Here is an 18,493-nt window from a genome sequence, read left to right as displayed (position 1 = left end):
AATGGCTGTATTACATAATACACACCAACCAGAACCTCTCTGAACTTTCTTGAAGGGCAGATTAGTTCTGTTCTATCACATTTATCTAAGCATCTAAGTCCCATTTTTAAGATGCCAAATGTTCTTTCAATTACTATTCTGGTCACTTTTTGAGTTTCATTATAATTTATAATGATACAGTTCTCAGAGAGAACCTGGAGATAAAACAGAGAGGGATTAGGCAATTTTTCAAGTCATATCTTCTGTCACCTTATGAAAAAAAAAGGAAAGATTTCTGTATAAGGAAAAAAAAAAATTCAGTACATTAGAATCCATTGGAATATCTAAATGTTGGCATACTAAGAAAATGTTCTTTCAGAAATGTACTGTTTGGATATAACACTACAGAAAACTCTAGGTGAGAGAACTGAGATGCACAATGCATAATGTTGTAGCATTAATGTGTATATCATACAATCATAGTATCATAGAATCATAAAATGACCTGGGTTGAAAAGCATCACAATGATATCTGGTTCCAACCCCCTGCTATGTGCAGGGTCACCAACCAGCAGACCAGGCTGCCCAGAGCCACATCCAGCCTGGCCTTGAATGCCTCCAGGGTTGGGGCATCCACGACCTCCTTGGGCAACCTGTTCCAGTGCCTCACCACCCTCTGTGTGAAAAACATTCCTCCTAATATCCAACCCAAACCTCCCCTGTCTCAGTTTAAAACCATTTCCCCTTGTCCTATCACCATCCACCCTCATAAACAGCCATCCCCCCCTCCTGGTTATATGCTCCCTTCAAGTACAGGAAGGCCACAATGAGATTTCCCTGGAGCTTTCTTTACTCCAAGCTAAACAAACCCAGTTCCCTCAACCTTTCCTCACAGGAGAGGTGCTCCGGCCCTCTGACCATCTTAGTGCCCTCCTCTGAACCCGTTCCAATAGCTCCATATCTTTCCTGTACTGGGGGGTCCAGGCCTGGACGCAGTACTGCAGATTTGCTCAGAATGTAATACTTTTGTGCAGATATAACTTAACCAGCCTTATAATTAACGTCTTTATAATCCCCTGCAAATAACAAAGGGTACAACAATTAAAGTTTTTTACTGAACAAATGAAGGACTTTATGATAACAGTCTTTGCTCACATGCGCAAATTAGGTGCTTCATTATGGTCAGACCAGATTACACCGTTCTTTTGTTCTCGCACAATCCTGTGTCACAGGCAGCAACCTGGCAGCCTCCCCCTGCCACCAGAGCCTCACTGCTGTTTCCATAACGGGAAATAGGTAATTTCACATGGAGGCAGGCTGAGGAGCCAAGATACATCATACACTTGAACTCTACCTTCAGTGTTGCACGAGATCATAGAATCAGAGAATATCCTGAGTTGAAAGGGACCCATAGGGGTCATTGAGCCTAACTACGGAAAAATATTTTGTCATTATTATGTACTAGACCATATCCTGTGTCTATTGCTTCAAATTTGGGCAACTGAACGTCAGAGGAGGTGCTCAGTGGAAATCTAGGGGATTTAGACCCCTTGTGTTAACATGCTCAGTAGGCTTGAAATTTTTAATGGACCCATTCTGTAAAATGCAGGCTACATAAGCCTTAACTCACATTTCATAAAAGGATACATTACCTAAAGGGCACTTAAGTCTCAGTAAATAATGAAAATTTTTATTAAGTACATAATTACAGCATATTTGTTAGTATTCTAAATGAGTAATGGTACCACACCATATATTTTTTTTAAATAATGCTCATCTTTTATGATTGTTTCCATGCCGCCTTCTTAAATCATTAGTACGGCTTTTAAAGCATGTATACAGAGTTGAGCAAGTCACAGATTGGAAGTACCCTCACAGCTTTTTACTGTAGGTTGACAAAGTATCAGTACATCAGTAGTGCACATCTTGAGCACCCTGCTGGCCTGTAGTAGCTGTATACTGTCAGAAAATCAGATGCTGTATGGTAAGCTTTCTTTTTCATGTTCCTACAATTTTGCTATTTGCTCTTAAGATGGGTACATTCTGTCATTGTGCTCCTTCAAATGTGTCCGTTGCTACTGTAGCAATTACAGAAATGCTCAGTGCTTGTGTTCTTCGTACCACTACATAAATTTACACCTGTTGAGCGCTTAAATGAATTGTGTTACACACACTGATGTGGTTTCTCCATTTCTAGAACATGTATTGTGGCTCAGATTGATAACAAAAGTCTCCCTTGGATGTTTGAGTTCACAGAATCTATTTCAAAGAATCATAGAATCATTAAAGTTGGAAAAAGAAACCACTAAAGTCACCGAATCCAACCTCAACGCATCCTCACCATGCTTACTAACCATGTCCTTCCAATGCCACACAGTTCTTGAATATCCTCAGGGTTGGTGATTCCATCACCCTCCTGTGCAGCCTGTACCAATGCATCTCCACTCTAATAGAGCAGAAATTTTTTCCTAACACCCAACCTGAATCACCCGTGGCACAACATAAGGCCTGTACATACCCATATATATGCTGTCATGTCAGCAAAGATAGATGCATAATAATATAGCATCTGATGCACACTGTTTTTCTAAGCACAGCACACACAGTGTAATAACAGACACATCTAAATGCCTGTGACAACACACGACATCCTTGAGCTGATTGTTCTTTAAGAGAATCAGAACCCTCACATTTTTTTCTTGGTGGCTTTATACACACAAGCTCTTGATCAGAAGCACTTTCACTTTTCTTTTTATTATTCAGCAGTATTTATAACCTGCTAATAAGACAAAAACATTGAGGCATTAAAATAAAAGCATCAAATAAGTGTATATTGTTCTTTGCAAGTCAACTGCAAAAGAATTATTGGTGTTAGCATACGTGTGGACAGTGGAGCTAGCTAGAGTTTGAAAATTAAAAACAATCAAGAGCTGCTCTTTTAATAACAATCATTTTTTTCATGAAAATATTAACTGCTCATATACTGTCATATGGGGCATCCTCCTCTTTCATTTCCAACTACTGAAAATCTGAGCAAACTCCATGGTTTAGAAAGAACAAGAAGACTAACTCTACAAGCAGAGTGCCTTAAATCAGCTCTCATCTGGATCCTTTTTCAGAACTTTATATCCTGTCTCTCCTTTCATATGCACCCTCGTCATATTGTTCCTGTATTTGGGACTTTTCCCCTTCCTTGTTCATTAGCACCTTCGAAGAAGCAATAATACACTGTCATTAATCAAATAAACGCAACTCAAGAAAACCTTGCTGCCCTTGTAATACTTGAATCACATTTTGAGAGACTGTGCCAGAAACCAATTGCAGACACCAAATTATCTTTGTTGATTGTTTCTCCTGACAATACAAAAAGCAAGCAAACAAAAAATCTTTGCCTTAAAATCTAGGATCAGTGTATATAGGACAGAGCTGATATCTGCATTCTGAGGCGAACCTACAAATTTTAATTGAAGAAATATCTTTAACAGTAATTTACCAACCTTATGGCCCCACACAAGTGACGCCTATCTTTCACAGCTCCTTCTCCAACATATAGTTCTTATATCTTGATGTCAAAAAACTATCCTTCTCTCCCTACCTGGGAATGTGAAGACTCAGCTCTCAGTTTGGTAAATTCTTTTCCTCATAAAAATTCTGGGTTAACTTCATCTCACTGTAAATTAATGGATGCAGAAATATACATTTGTTTTACTCTTGATTTAAACTTACTCAGTTAACACTTACAGTGGTCCACTGGAACAAACATTAAATAAGCTCCTTATGAAAGATTTCATCAATAATATCTGTAAGATAAATCTGTGCTATTTTTTGGTTTGTATCTCTGAGCCCATCTGTTTCTTATTTAGAAAGGTGTTGATGCAATTTCCTGCATCCACTTCACATGGTATTTCACGTGGTATTGTTCTAATTGAACAAAACCCAGAACCATTATTATTTTCTGGCAATGACCTCTATCTTTGCCATTGACTTCTATTTGAGAAACCACTAAGAACGGTTTTGTCAATGTTAAATATCATTTATTTTTTAGTCACTTGTTATACAGAGCAGTAGCCAGACGCAAAGCTAACAATACCTATATAATACTTCAGACTCATTTGTAAGACTAAAGCTGTATTTATGTGGGTTTACGATTATGCAGATGTAAATGAAAGCATTTGGAATTAGCCCTTATCTTTATTTTGTTGAATATGTAAAATGAGAGCATTGAGAAAAGGCCTGGTAATTTTTCCCAAAAGGAAAGATAATGTTCTGTTTTGACAAGAATGACTTACCTTGACATATTTATAATACAAAACAGATAAAATAGGAACTGTCACAGCAACACGTTTCAATTTGCCAAAATTCCATTATGGAACACTACTCAGTTTTTAGAAAATACTTCATTAATTTGCAGGAAGAAATTTTTAAATTTTTAAAACTTAGTAACCTATCATAGTAATCTCCAAAACAGGACAGCAGCAGTTTTTTTCCTCCAAAATTTACTGTTGCAACTTCAATGATCATTATAGGTTGCTAGATGTTCCTTCCATACTTAACAGTTTGATTAATTTAACAAAAAAATCATTTGTTTTCCTCTTTCTTTTAAGTGATGGTTCATTCAGCTGTCATTCAAATACAAAGAATGCCTTGAAAACGTAAATATTCCTGCAGTGTCATTCCCACTTGAGGTATGCTTTATGTAAAGCATGCAAGGTCTTATGAAACTCTTGACCTTGTTGATCAGGAAGCACAACCATCTTGAGAAGTAACAAGATGCATAATTCAACTTGAATGCACATAGCATTTTTGACACTGAAATAAAGCTTTCTATTGAAAAGTAGCATGCTCATTTTACATGGGGCATTCTACACATTTCTCCCACAGTTAACAGGTCCATGTGGATATTTAGAATGTCATTTTCTGTTTGAAACTACATCCACCTACAGGCTGGAAATGAATGAGCTTGCTGATAGATAATTATCTGTTTTCCTAAGCTTAAGTGATTTATCTGCATTGACCATCTCAAACAGACAAACAAAAAGGAATTTTTTTACATCGTTCTTTAACTATCACTGAAAAGTGAGGGCACAGCAAAGGGGTGTGAGATACTTCAGATTTATTGCTTGTGATTTACTAACGTATATTTAATAAAAAATCTGAAATGCTGTTGCTGTATTGTTACTCTAGATGCTAATAGATTTCTTAGCCAAAGTATTCAAGCTTCATATACTTCATGTACTTCATGAAAAAAAGGTCTTAACTTTTAAAAGAAATTAAAAAGAAATAGACTCTATAAATAAAGTTAAAAGATCCATTAAGGTACAAGAAAACTTAAGCTTGTAACAGATTAGTCATAACCAATTGTAGTTCTTCTCACTGGCTTCCTCTAGCTTTTTTGGCTTGATGTTTTTTTTTTTTCTTCTTACAGCTGTTGCTCCTTCAGCAAAAACAACTTTCTGTCCTTTGCAGGTTTCATCTAAGTCTGAAGAAAAGACCAGAACATCCATAGACTTGTCATTTGTGACAGAGACAACTAACAACCTCATCAACTTTCTTCAGGCTATGTCTCAGTTATAAGTCTCTTGTGCATTTTTGCAGGTGTAAGTGGAAAGATGTATCATCTTGGCTTCTGTCAATAGAAATAGAAAGAAGTTAGAAACTTTACATATGTTAAGATGTGGGAGATATTTTCTGTAAACATTGCTCTCTCTCTTCATGCCTTTGCGCCCACAAGATAGAAAATATATTTAAGTAATAGCATTTCTTCTGAGAAAAACTATTTAGTAAGTAATATGTTGCAAGTATCTGTTTTAAACCTTAATTAAATATTGAGAATATTTAATGTATTGAAAACCAGACATCATTAAGAAAAAGAAAGGTTAATAAAAACAATTATCTTTTTCTTGTAGAACAACAGTTCTAAAACTATTTATATCTAGATTACCAAGATGCTATGAGAGATATGGATATTCCTTGTTACGTTTTGTCTACTGCAAGTCTCATAAAGACAACAGGAGTTTGTATAATAAGACTTTAGTAAGAATCAGAACTTAGCCCAATACTTTTAAATGACACTGCAGAGAAAGATATGACTCAGAAGAGGAATTCAGCAATTTTCATAAAGGTGAGCAAGTACCAGACATGCTTCCATCCCACCCTGTACATACAGAAAGCACAGCAGGATGCAGTAACTGAAAGAGCAGAAGCTTGAGGACAGTCATTTGCCTGAAGTGAAGCAAGTCTGCTGGCTGTTCTTTTAAATGGAGGAATACTTTCTGAACTCCATTTGGAGCCATGGCAGCACAGAACAACTCTCCTGCTCCTCAGACTGAAAGGGAAAGATTCTTCCTCTGTGTGACAGTTGTTAGGATTCAAGATATTAATCTTTCTCACTAAGTTTCTCTTTGATAAACAAAGGAATTGCAAGGACAGAGCAGTGCCAAAGAAAGTTCAACAAGTTCTGCAAAGGAGCAAGCCAAAAATACTGCAACTTTTAATCTCTACACTCTCTACTAGGTCTCTAACACCTCCTGTTCCCTTTCTTTACACAGCCCATCTCTTTCCTTTGCTCTCCCACACAGATAAGGCCACCTGAACACGTGCTCTGTGTACATGCCCTGTAGTTTGCAACACAATTATTTACTTCCATTAAGTTTCACTAATTGAGATCTCCAACAAGAACAAAAAAAATATCTTGGCGCTGCATAGGATTCACACTTGTGGACAGTTTTCCTGCTGCTTTGATGCAATATGCAGACATAAGTAAATTGAGCTTGTTTTGCAAAGAGCTAACAACATCAGCAGCACAAGTGGTGAAGTATTTACAAACAACAGATGGGAAACAGCTAGAAATTGGTGGTCAACATGGAAAGCACTGCTCTCTGCATGAGAGCCGCTTGCTTGCTCAAGGTTTCTGTAAGAGTCAGGAACTTTTAAGGAATGACAGGAAAAAAAAAATGTATGTGTAATTATGTATAATTAAGATAATTTAGATACAGCTTTAAATAAGCCAATCACTCAAGGAAGGTTGGGAAAGATCTGATAAGTCACATTTTCCTGGGTCCCATTTTTTTTTTTTCTAGTTGCTACATAGTCCAGACAGATTACATGAATCATTTGATAAAAGAGGTTTCGTGGCATTTAAATTGAATATTCGAATGTTTACAGCCCATTCTCTAGTTAGATGCAAGATTTCTAAACTTTTCTCTCTCCCCCCCATTTTGATATATGGAAGGGCAATGTGTCTCTTACACATTGTCTGGTTTTGCACTTAAAGGATGAGAGAGGACCTCCACACACACTCCTGCTCTGACAATAAGAGGTATCAAATGAAGCTCAAAACAAACAGATTTTAAATATATTCCTGTGGTTTTGAGAAGTAACCATTTAAAGAAAAGGCTTTGTCATAGCGTGCAATGGCAGACATTAACCTAGCTTACATTATTCCCAAAGCAACAAAGAACAGATTTATTTTCACATTTAATTTGAGCTTTTAAAGTCAACTTTCTGAAAGAAGTGAAGGTAGTTGCACCATTCTCTCCAGCATAGAAAAAAAGTGCATAGACATACACACATATATATTTTTTTCCTCCAAAACAAACTGCATCTGCTACTTGCCTTCTAGCTAATTCAGAGGTACAAGTCAGGGTAAGTCCTTGGATACTCTGACTGACAGATTCTTTTGAGCCAGATAAAACACTCAAAAGGAAAGGCAGAGGGCATGGCAGCAGGAAACTGAGTGTCAGAACTCACCTTGCAGATTACTCTTTGTGTAACATCCAATTTAAATGATCTGAAAGGTGTGAAGGCTTTACTGTTGCTTTTTGCACTGCTCAAGATAATATGTAACACACAAGTATATAGCTGCACAGACGGAGGAAATACTTAAATGCTTAAACCAGTGTTTAAGCAAATGTGCCAAAAATGACATACCTAAACCAGAATACAGATATTTACAATAACTATCCAAAAAGTATCCATGTGTGTTCAGAGGTAGTGAATGACTTTAGTGATTCCCTATATACTTACGTGCACTCGGGCAACCAAGTCTGGAAGTTAATGACTTATTAATACAAATTACTGCAACATCTTTCAGAGCTGCTGATGACCTCCTGTCATTATAGGCAGGCAAGAATGTACTCTGTAGAAGAAAGCTATTATTCTGTCTTTGAAGATAACAGAACCTAAAAGAAGGTTAAAAAATTGTAAGTTAAGTTCCACTTGTAGCTTGCAAGTCTCCATGAGCTGTCGTGCATCCAGGTATATTTCACATGAGCAAAACAGTCTGTCTATCTCTCTTGCTAATCACACTGCCCAGTACTCCTGAAGGTTTGATCACGATTCTATCATGATTCTTTTCTATACATAGCTCAGTGTTGGCAGGGGGAGATCTCAAGGCACTTGCAAGTTTTTGCTAGGAGTTGGTAGCCGCCCCCCCTTGGCTAATGAGAGCTCTGCTTACAGAGCAGCTCTGTACCTTGTTTCAGTTTTCAGTAAACACTGGTAACAAACTCAGGTTACTTACTTTTCTTCCAGATAGTTAACAGTGATAAAAAAATAAGGGTAGTTTCAGCAAAACAGTTAATAACCTAAAGGAAAGAAATATCTAAGCAGTGGGCAAAGCCCTCTTTCAGCACCACAGAAAACAAGTTTATAAAACTTCCAGATTTTTAGATTTCCTTATCACACTCTGGCAGACATCTGCACAACATGCCTTCTGTCTTAGATAAAAAATAATCTGGAGTAGGTAAGTAATCTGATTTGCTTCTTAAACTGACATACTTTAAACAGAAATATGTACAAATTGTTGATCGAGTCCTTTGGTTTCAATTTACAAGAGATGTATTTGCAGTGTAGCTACTGGTGAAGGGAAGAGGTTCAATCATTTTTCTTAATCATGCTTATTTACTATCTGTCATTCTTACATATATGCTATAGCTCACGCTTATTTTAATCAAATGCCTCTTATTAGTGGTTTAAAAGACACAGAGTACAGAAGTGAAGGTAAGATACACGAGGTCTGCAGGTAAATTTTTCTTACTATCACATGGCTCAATTCAGTATCATGGGAAGGCACTTAGAAAATTAATTTGATCCAAACTGAAAGCCTAATAAAGACACAAACTAAATACCTAGCTTGCAGCGATAATTTATACATCATCGTACAGGGCAGGCCAGCCTACCATGATCTGTTTATACATGCAGAATTGGTTGTGTGTCAGTCTTAAATGATGCTGTGAGAAGGTTAAAGTAATTAAAAGTATTTCTGTGTAACACCATCTTTGAGTACTTGCATCTGTTAAATGACTCTACCAAGTACATGAGCTATAATGAATCGGATCACATTTAAAATCATATTTCAATGAGTTTTTGCTAATAAATTGTTTTCCCTGCTGCAGACTCTCCCATGGATTCTATTGTTACTTGGTAATGGGAAACAAGGCTCCAGTCCAACTCCTTTCCTCATTTATTTATTGGAAAAATGAATGTAGACCTTGATAAGACCTTTCTCAGAGTGGAGAGATTCTACTTGAGGGTAGATGGACACCTCTATAGAATTCCTTATAGACTGAGAAATTATTTTGGCAAAACCTCTTCAAGCCTAAAACAGGCAAAAAAAAAGTCTGGAAGGACTCATCCCACTCCCTTCCTTGTTGCCTGTTAGTGTATGTGGAAGCTGGGGGAGCAGATGGACATCCCAAAAAGTGCAGAGGGTGCATGGAGCAAGGGCACATCAGTGGGATTTGTACTGCCTTGAAATGGCAAAGTTTCTCAATGACACCACTTACACCATGGGGATCCCTGACACTGGGACTTGCAGGTTGCCAGGCTCAGCGATTCCAGAGCAGAATCATACAATCATTAAGGTTGGAAAAGATCAATAATATTAAGTTCAACTGTCAACCCACCTTCAGCACACCCGCTAAACCATGGCCCTCAGCACCACAACTGCTCTTTTATTGAAAACCTCCAGGGACACTGACTCAACAACCTCCCTGGACAGCCTGTTTCAATGCATTATTGCTCTTTCAGAGAAGAAATATTTCTTAATAACCAACCTGACCCTCCCCTGTTGCAACTTGAGGTGATCACTTCTCATCCTATCGCTGTTACCTCGGAACAGATGCTGAGCCCACCTCACTCCAACCTCTTTTCAGGGATCTGTAGAGCAATGAGGTCTCTCCTGAACCTTTTCTTCTCCACACTGAACCTTCCTGACATGCCTCCTATAAGACTTGTGCTCCAGATCCTTCACAGCTCCATTGCCCAGAGAAGAAGGAAGGTATCGTAGGGTAGCAAAACCACCTTAAGCTTGGGAAGCTTAGCAGTAGCACTGAAGAAGGAAAAATTTAAAACAGAAAGACAAAAAGCTGGTCTTCGGTGCAAATAATTTAGGGATGCGCACAGCAAGAAAGCTGCAAGAGAAGCTTTTTACAGTGGAAGAGAGCTGAAGCTCTAGCAGTCAGTCCTAGTTGTCCAACAAGAAAGCAATTAATAAAGCAATTAATAATCAAAATTACTTCCCCCTGCCCTATGGAAGGCACGTGAAGCATCGCGCTGGAAAATCCACCCTCGCTTCGCTCCCAGCCCTCCCTCAGGCGCATCTCCCCTCACATCCCATCTCTCAGTATCTCTACAGACCTTTCCTTCACCGTATGGACGCAGCCGTCCCACAGCACTCTGAGGACGAACCACCCCCCCGAACCCGGGCAGCTCTCACCGCCCACCTGCCGCCCGTACAGCCACCACCCTTCGGCACCTCCCTATCTTCCCGCTTGGTAACGCCGTCTCCGTACTCACAGCATCTGCGCACTGCGAGGCGGCCGGCAGACCGCCGCTACCGCCGGCCCTGCGAACCCTCAGCTCAGCCCGCCCCGACACAACGCCTCCCCTCCGCCTCGCCGCCCCCGAGAGCGGCGGTAACAGCGGCCGGATCGGCGGCGCAGGCGCGCTGCCTCCTCCCCTAGTGGCTGCTGCGGGGAGGCCGGCGGCCGCTCGCGGGTCCCCCCGAGAGCCGAGCGAGCGCGGCTCGGGCCGGCAGCGGGAGGAGAAGAAGAAGGAGGAGGAGGAGGAGGAGGAGGAGGAGGAGGAGGAGGGCAGGAGGCGGGGGCCGGGCGTTGTGTGAGGAGGGAGTCGTGCTGCACACCCAGCCCGTCAGTAACCGCCGCTGCTGGGGAGGAGGAGGAGAAGGAGGCGGCGGCGGCGGCGGCGAGAGGTTCTCCCACCCCCACCCACCGAGCTGAGGTGAGGCCAGGGCAAAGCATCCTCCTTTCTTCCCCTCATCCCTTCCTCCCTTTCATCCTTCCCCCACCCTCCTCGAGCTCTTTCCTTTCGTCCCTCTCTCCTCATCCTCCTTCCTCTCATCTCATCCTTCCCGGTCCTCCTTTCCTTTCTTCTCTCCTCGCCACCTTTCTCCACTCCTCCCCATCCCCCAGGCTCCTTCTCCCCACGTTTCACACCCACCACAAATCACCATCGCTCCTTCCCTTTTTCCCTTTTTCTCTTTATTTCAAAACGCCAAAACGCCTTTTTTTTTTTTTTTTTTTGGTAATTGCTTGCCCGGTGAAAGAGAAGAGGCTGAGAGAGCCGCTCACAGACAGAGATAATCCGCTGTCTTTAAAGAACGGATTTGAATTAATGGTCATTGGGTGGCGCGTGTATTGTGGGGAGAGGGGGATTTTATTTAGGGAAGAAAGAGAGGGTCGGAGGTGCGTTGTTTTGCTTATCCATCTATTTACCATCTATTTACGCGGCCCCGTGCGAACGCTCCTTTTGTGTTTCTCGTTATTCTCCTTTCTTCAGGCAGCACGGAGATCTCTCCATGCCTTTGCCCACCCCTCTCTGTCGCGCACTGCGGGGCCGTGGGGTGGGCAGGGGGCTGCAACCCTCCATCCATCCATCCTCTTTAGGCCTCTTCCAGTCCCTCTCTGCGTTGACCCCCAGCTCTCCCGGCTGCTGTCAGAAGTTTGCAGAGCGTTGAACGTGGTTTGGTCCGTGCGTGGAGCTGATGGAAAGCAGTGTGGAACTAGGCTGTGAGGCGGTGAAGTGTCTGGAGTGGAAGAAGTTTGGCTTTTGGGTGACGAAGGGAAGCAGTGTGTCACTGTCCTTCTGCTCCCAAACATCAGGGTGGTCAGGGAAGTAAGTTTGACACGTTTATGGCACCTGCTTCTCCCTGGAGTGATGGGGATGTGGTGCCTGAAGGATTGGGAAGGTGCTGCTTCCTCCACTGCATGGTGGTTTTGCTGCTCTGCTGTGCGCTAGCCCGACCTTTAGTTATCAGTGTGTTTAGCTGTTAGCATGCTCGCAATGATTTCAGCACTCGGAAGCTTCTTTGTCAAGCCTGATCCTAAAGTTTGTTTATGCTTTGTATATAATGTTTCAAAGCCCGTTGCTGTAACTATCTACTGTACGTCCTAGGGCAGCATGTGCAACAGCAAAACTCTCTCAGCCCTGACGTGTAAAACCCTGCATCTCCTGCTCTACCTAGGAAATGTTCATTACGTGAACTTGTCAAGATTGCAGCAGTGTGTTTAGGAGTCTGAGATAAGTAGCATGAATAGGAGAACTCTCAGATGATGCTGAGGCACATAACAGATCTGGTTAGCTTTGTGGCTATCGCAGGGCTTCTGCTTTTCCTTTTAAACTATTGTTTCTGTGATTAATATCATGTATTGTTATCGGGCTTTTGGCATTGCATTCAAACAGTTCCTTCTAGAAGAGAAAAAGTACTGACCTGAAGGGTGAACTTTCACACTCAATTGTGTAAGTCATTGTGTATAGGCTGCTGCAGAAACACCCTCATCTGTGGGTAAGGTGGCTGTAATGCCATCAATGGGTGCTGCTGGTGACAAAAGCCTCCATAGGAAAGCTCCAGTGTCATTGGAGACCTGCATGGAAATGCAGCCCTAATTTATGCAGATTTTTGAAAGCTCTTTTTTAATATTAATGGTGAACACGCATGGTACTGCTGACGTGCCTTTGAACAACTGAAAACCGAGAGTATTCATAGACTGAGACTTTAAAGCCAAAGGAAGCAATTAGATCTTCCACTCTGACCTCTTGACTGTTATAGTCAGTTGGATTCTATCCAGTTACTTTTGAGTGCAATAACGTGTATTTGGCTGAAGCACATTTCCCAGAAAAAAAAATGGAAATTTTGATCGGAAGACTGTAAGAGGTGGAGAATCCACTGCTTATTAAGTTATTTGGCTCCAGCTCCCTGTCACTGGTTACTGCTGTGCCTTTCTCCAGCATGCTAAAGAACTCAAAGTATTTTCTTACCGTGGAGGGAGGCATTTATCTGCTGGAACCTAGTAAATCCCTCTCTTTTCTGTTTGGAAAAAAACAAATGGTCTAAAATTACTTTAAATTGTCACTGCATACATTTTCCTCGCTACTCAATTTCTGTGGCCTTCTTTGTTGTTTTCTTCTTCTCCAATCTGCTTTTTCAACGTTTTTGTGACAATGTGAGCTGGGTGCAGAATGCCAGTGCCTCCCTAAGGAGTGTTGTGTGAGTTTAAGTATTACCTCTTCAGCATTACGCTTCTGTTGATAAATCAGGTTTACATGTTAACCCTATTAGCTGCAGCACTGTATTTTAATCACATTTTCACTGGTAATGTTCACCCTATCAAAATGTTGGCAGAACTGTGTCTTCATAGTTTTGTGGACTAGAGTGTGTTTCCTGGTTGTAGCTCAACAGCTTTATGTGTAGCTTTATTTAAGAGGCTGTTTTGTTTTGTTTTTTTTCTAACATATATTTGACTGTGTCAAACAGTCCCAACTGGTTTACCCTAGTTATGTAGCATTCTATCAGTCTATAACTTGTGCAAACTTTGTCGTAATGGATTATATCTACTTACAAGAAATTGAAAAATTGTTTCTTGGTAGCAGCTCAGACTGTGGGGAATTCATAGGATCATAGAATGGCTTTGGTTGGAAGGGACCTCAAGAATCATCAAGCTCCAAGCTCCCTGCCTCAGGCTGTCAATCTCCATATCTAATACTAGACCAGACTGCCCAGGACCCCATCCAACATGACCCTGAACACCTCCAGGGTTGGGGCATCCTCAGCCTCTGGGAAGCCTGTCCCTGACCACTCTCATAGTGAAGAACTTCCCCCTGACATCCAACCTAAATCTTCCTTCCTTTAACTTAAAACCATTTCCCCTCGTCCTGCTATTATCTTCCCTTTCAAAGAGTTGAATCCCCACCTGTTTATAGGCTCCCTTTAGGTACTGGAAGACTGCAATTCCTCGTAAATCCCAGTTATGTTGTGATGCATTCTTCTTGAAGGCTGATTAATTTGTCCTGAGGTGTCCCTTAACCAATTCTTAACCCGTTTAATTGCTGCTCGTTTGTAATCAGACCATCACAGAATACTACACCAAGTGCTATAAAAGTTTAAGCATGCATATTGATGCTCACATTTTTTTTTTTTTTTTTTTTACTATTTTGCTCAGAATTTGCATCATGCTAACCTACAGCTAGAAACACAACCTCACTCGCCTGTTAGAGCATGGTTGTAATGTTAGCATTCTGGAATTTCCCTGCAATTTTCAGAATGATTAAAAATTCATGTTGGTGGAGTAGCCATCTCAGATATTTCTGTGAGACCCCTTCTTTGTGGTGACCATTTTCGGTCCTGCTGAACAAAAAGCATTGCAAAGTAACGTTGTTTTAACATTGCTGTGTGTCACAAGCTGAAGAGGTAATTCATCATTCTCATGAGACACAAGAAAGTCATCTCATTTCTTTCCAAATGCAGAATTGCTTCCTGAATGCATCAGCCCCTTCTGCACTATTAGTGTGATTAGATTCCCTGTTCAGTAGCACACCTTTGTGAGGGTGAAGATGTCTTTTGTTCTTACAAATTCCCACCTCCCTCCCCCTCCTGCTTTTCCCTTCTGCCAAGAAGTGTTTCCAGCTTCACCCATCAATTTTTACACAAGAAATATTTAATCTGTTCTCTTAAAACTTTTCTTCTTGTTTTGTGTGGCTTCTTATTCCTAATAGCAGCATTGATTGAAATCTGTTGCCAAATACAGTAGTTATGACAATACCTTCTAGGTATTACATGCTGTTTGAACATGACTGTGGGATTTTTTTTTTCTGTATACAATGACACAAGTATACAATCCATTGTATTGTGGGACAAAGTAGGCATTTGCTTTTAATACAATTTTCAAGGCTTAGACAAAAGAAGCTAAGCTATTTATTTATTACCTCCTTCTTTTTTTCATAGCCAGCACAAAGGATAAGACATCAGTTTCAGATATAGCAAAATACAATGTGTATTTAGAAATGTGAGGGGGAGGTATAGGGGAATAAAGAATAACAGCATGAATCTGACAGTAACCATAGTAGCATAGTTAGGCTATAAAGCTGTTGGAGTTTTTGGGGGTCAGTCCATAGAAATTGTCCCCCAGAGCTAATGTGAGGTAAGATGCTAGAAAGGGATAAAACAAGAAGAGAATTAGGGAGGATAATAAAAGTTACAAGAAGAATGTTGTATTTTAGAGGCTAAGAGCTGCTGCTTATTTAAAAGAAAGTTTGTGTATTTCGTATCCACACGTTAGTTAAGATAAGCTTTTTGGGGAATTAGATAAATTATATTGTTTATCACTTGGCCAGCGAGGACTTTCCCAAAGCAGAGCTTCCAACACATCAGGCTTCTGCAGGAAACAGAAGTGGTCAGGACTCCCATTCCTCAGTGGGACTCCATTACTGATGGAGAGGGTTTGCCAGCTGTATCAACAACACCAAGAGCACGAGTGGGATTAAACTGCTGCCCCATCTCACAGACCTTCAACATTGTTGGAAAATAGTTGTATTAATACATTTTAATGTAAAAGACAAAACAGATTAAGCTGCAGTAAGAAGTGAGTTGACAAGCAACAAAGAACAGAAACCACATATGGACATATTAGAATAAGTGGTTAATAAGGAATTTATTCATGCACTCCAGCATGCTATTATCTTCTGGAAATTCATAATTCCCCATATTCAGAATTATCCTGAGTATTTCCATTTGGTCGGGACTGTTTTTGATTTCCTGGAGTTGGAAGCAACAAAGTTGGATTCCTTTTTGTGTTATTATATGGGTGTACTTTACTGATCTATATTGATTGCTGTTCCAGAAAGCTTATCCATGGAGTACTTTCTAAACACACCTCAGAGCGATAACCATGTTTTGTTGAATTGAATCATGTTCAGCAATCCATACTTCACTTCCTGGATAAAAGTGATACATCTCAGTTTTCTGAGTGGTTTCCTCAATATCATGCCACTAAGAGTCATAGAATCATAGAATGGCCTGAATTGAAAAGGACAACAATGATCATCTAATTTCAACCCCCTGCTATGTGCAGGGTCACCAACCAGCAGACCAGGCTGCCCAGAGCCACATCCAGCCTGGTCTTGAATACCTCCAGGGATGGGGCATCCACAGCCTCCTTGGGCAACCTGTTCCACTGCATTACCACTCTAACATATCTTGTTCCAAACAGTGTTTGTATAGCAGCAGACATTCATGAAAGCTTTTGCATTGTAAAATAGATTGCATTCATATCTAAATAACACATTTTCTGCTGTGTGAAGGAAGATTTTTGTGACCATTATTTACCAGTACAGTTGGTTGCAAGTAAGAATTCTCATGTCAGAAAACGATCATGTTTTGGAGTAATGTTTTCCTTTGGTTTGACAAGGAAGTGAAGTTTAAAATTTCCAGCAAAATAATTTTTTTTCACCCAAACGAGGAGAAATCCTACCTTTCTTTGAATTAGTGTAACTCTGCTGAATCAGCATTTTCTGGCAGCAACTGTTTTTTTTTTCCTTTGGAATGTTTTTTGGCCAGCTGTACTTCTCAGTTGCATCACCCCCTGCATTAGTATTCTGGTACTGAGAACAGTAGAGAACTGTTTTCAACACTGCTGCAGAGGCTGCCCAAGTTTTCCAGCTTCTTAAATAATGAGAATTATTTGGTTAAGTGAAGCTGAATCCTGAAACACACTAAGAGCATCTCACAGAGTTTTCATTTGAGAGGTAAAAAAAAATAATTATATATATATATATGTACATACATATATATTCAGTTACACAAAAGAATCTCTGTATTCAGTGTGTTTTATGGCTATTTTTATAAATTGTCCAATCTGCTCTTATCACTGGTGTAATAATTATTACTTGCCATTTCTCTCTCCTGTGTCCTTGCCCTTCTCTTTGAAGCTCTGCAATTTAAAAACAAGTATATGTTACATAATGCCTAAAGGAGACAAAGATATTAGAAAGGAAGACAATCTGACTGGAAGTGGAGCTTAGATCCTATGCACACTGTTCTGAACAAAAGAAGTTGTCTGGGTCAGGCTTGGCTCCCAGTTGCCCAGGTGACTTCCGAAAATGAGACTTAAGCTTTTAAGTTACTTAAGGCTTCTTGTAAATGGATTAATCGGTTTGTCCTTTTTAACAACTAATTAACTTTTGTTTTTAATGCCCTTTTATTTAATAACAAAAGCCTCTCTGCTCTATTAGCGTTTAAAGAAATATGTAAAATATTTCTGTTAAACCCTTTGTAGCCTCACAGGAGTGGCTGAGTCTCTCAGTTTGCTAAGTTTTACTTACAAGAAATTGGTCAGTGGGAAATATTTTATTCCTTATACTCTAAATGGGGAAACTGCATCCATTCTCTCCAAAGCTGATGAAACTGCTTTAATCGGTTCTTTAACTAATCAGCCTTCAAGAAGAATGCATCACAACATAACTGGGATTTATGAGGAATTGCAGCCTTCCAATACCTAAAGGGAACCTATAAACAGGAGGGGAATCAACTCTTTGAAAGGATAGATAATAGCAGGACGAGGGGAAATGGTTTTAAGTTGAGGGAGGGAAGATTTAGGTTGGATGTCAGGGGGAAATTCTTTACTGAGAGAGTGGTGAGGTGCTGGAACAGCTGCCCAGAGAGGCTGTGGATGCCCCGTCCATCCCTGGAGGCATTTAAGGCCAGGTTGGATGGGGCCCTGGGCAGCCTAGGCTGGTTTGAAATGTGGAGGTTGGTGGCCCTGCCTGTGGCAGGGGGTTGGAGATTCATGATCTTTGTCATTCCTTCCAATCCAAGCCATTCTATGATATGATTCTATGAAAAGAAGCTCCAAAATCTCTTCCCTAGGATTTAATTTTCAGGTTAGATTATGGAATAGAAATGCTATTGTATGTGTTCTGAAATTTTAGTTGATGCTGCTTTTTCTTTCTCTTGTACTATTATTGTAATATAGCAATAGCTGTGCTCGTTCCAAAGGAACTATGTTAACAAACGTGAACACAGTATCTTGAAAGAGAAATAAAAATTCTTTTCCATTTTAACTTGCTTGAATAATCCGGGGCCAGGCATAGTTATCTGATGAAGTTTTTTCTTTGTCTTGTTGAATTTTGAGTCAATTTAAAAGCTGTTGTAAATAATAGTATTTGCATTCATGTGTTTCCTTAATAAACAGAATAGATTTGATGTTCTCTATCATTAGGT

The 18,493-nt window shown here is 40.2% G+C and overlaps 1 protein-coding gene and 1 long non-coding RNA gene across 3 annotated transcripts in view; one reads left to right on the top strand and one right to left on the bottom strand.

The window, feature by feature from the left end:
• Positions 1-4,216: 4,216 nt before the first annotated feature.
• LOC104910890 (uncharacterized) lies at positions 4,217-11,059 on the bottom strand. Its single transcript, XR_014883266.1, has 4 exons — positions 10,777-11,059; positions 10,090-10,309; positions 8,005-8,159; positions 4,217-5,605 (listed from the first exon to the last, which is right to left on the bottom strand). It is a non-coding gene; the product is annotated as an uncharacterized LOC104910890 (long non-coding RNA).
• A 1-nt stretch (position 11,060) lies between these two features.
• The window catches only part of CTNNA2 (catenin alpha 2), a 452,478-nt gene continuing 445,045 nt past the window's right edge, over positions 11,061-18,493 (top strand). The window contains exon 1 of one of the 2 annotated variants that reach the window (XM_085223727.1): positions 11,061-11,220. The gene's annotated coding sequence lies outside the window, so the exon portion shown is untranslated. The remainder of the gene's footprint in view (positions 11,221-18,493) is intronic. The other variant, XM_085223728.1, reaches the window with a different exon arrangement.

This window comes from Meleagris gallopavo, chromosome 4, assembly GCF_905368555.1.
Source record: "Meleagris gallopavo chromosome 4, MGAL_WU_HG_1.1, whole genome shotgun sequence".
Lineage (NCBI taxonomy): Eukaryota > Metazoa > Chordata > Aves > Galliformes > Phasianidae > Meleagris > Meleagris gallopavo.
The sequence above is the reverse complement of the archived record's forward strand: the minus strand, read 5'-3'. Positions and strand labels throughout refer to the sequence as shown.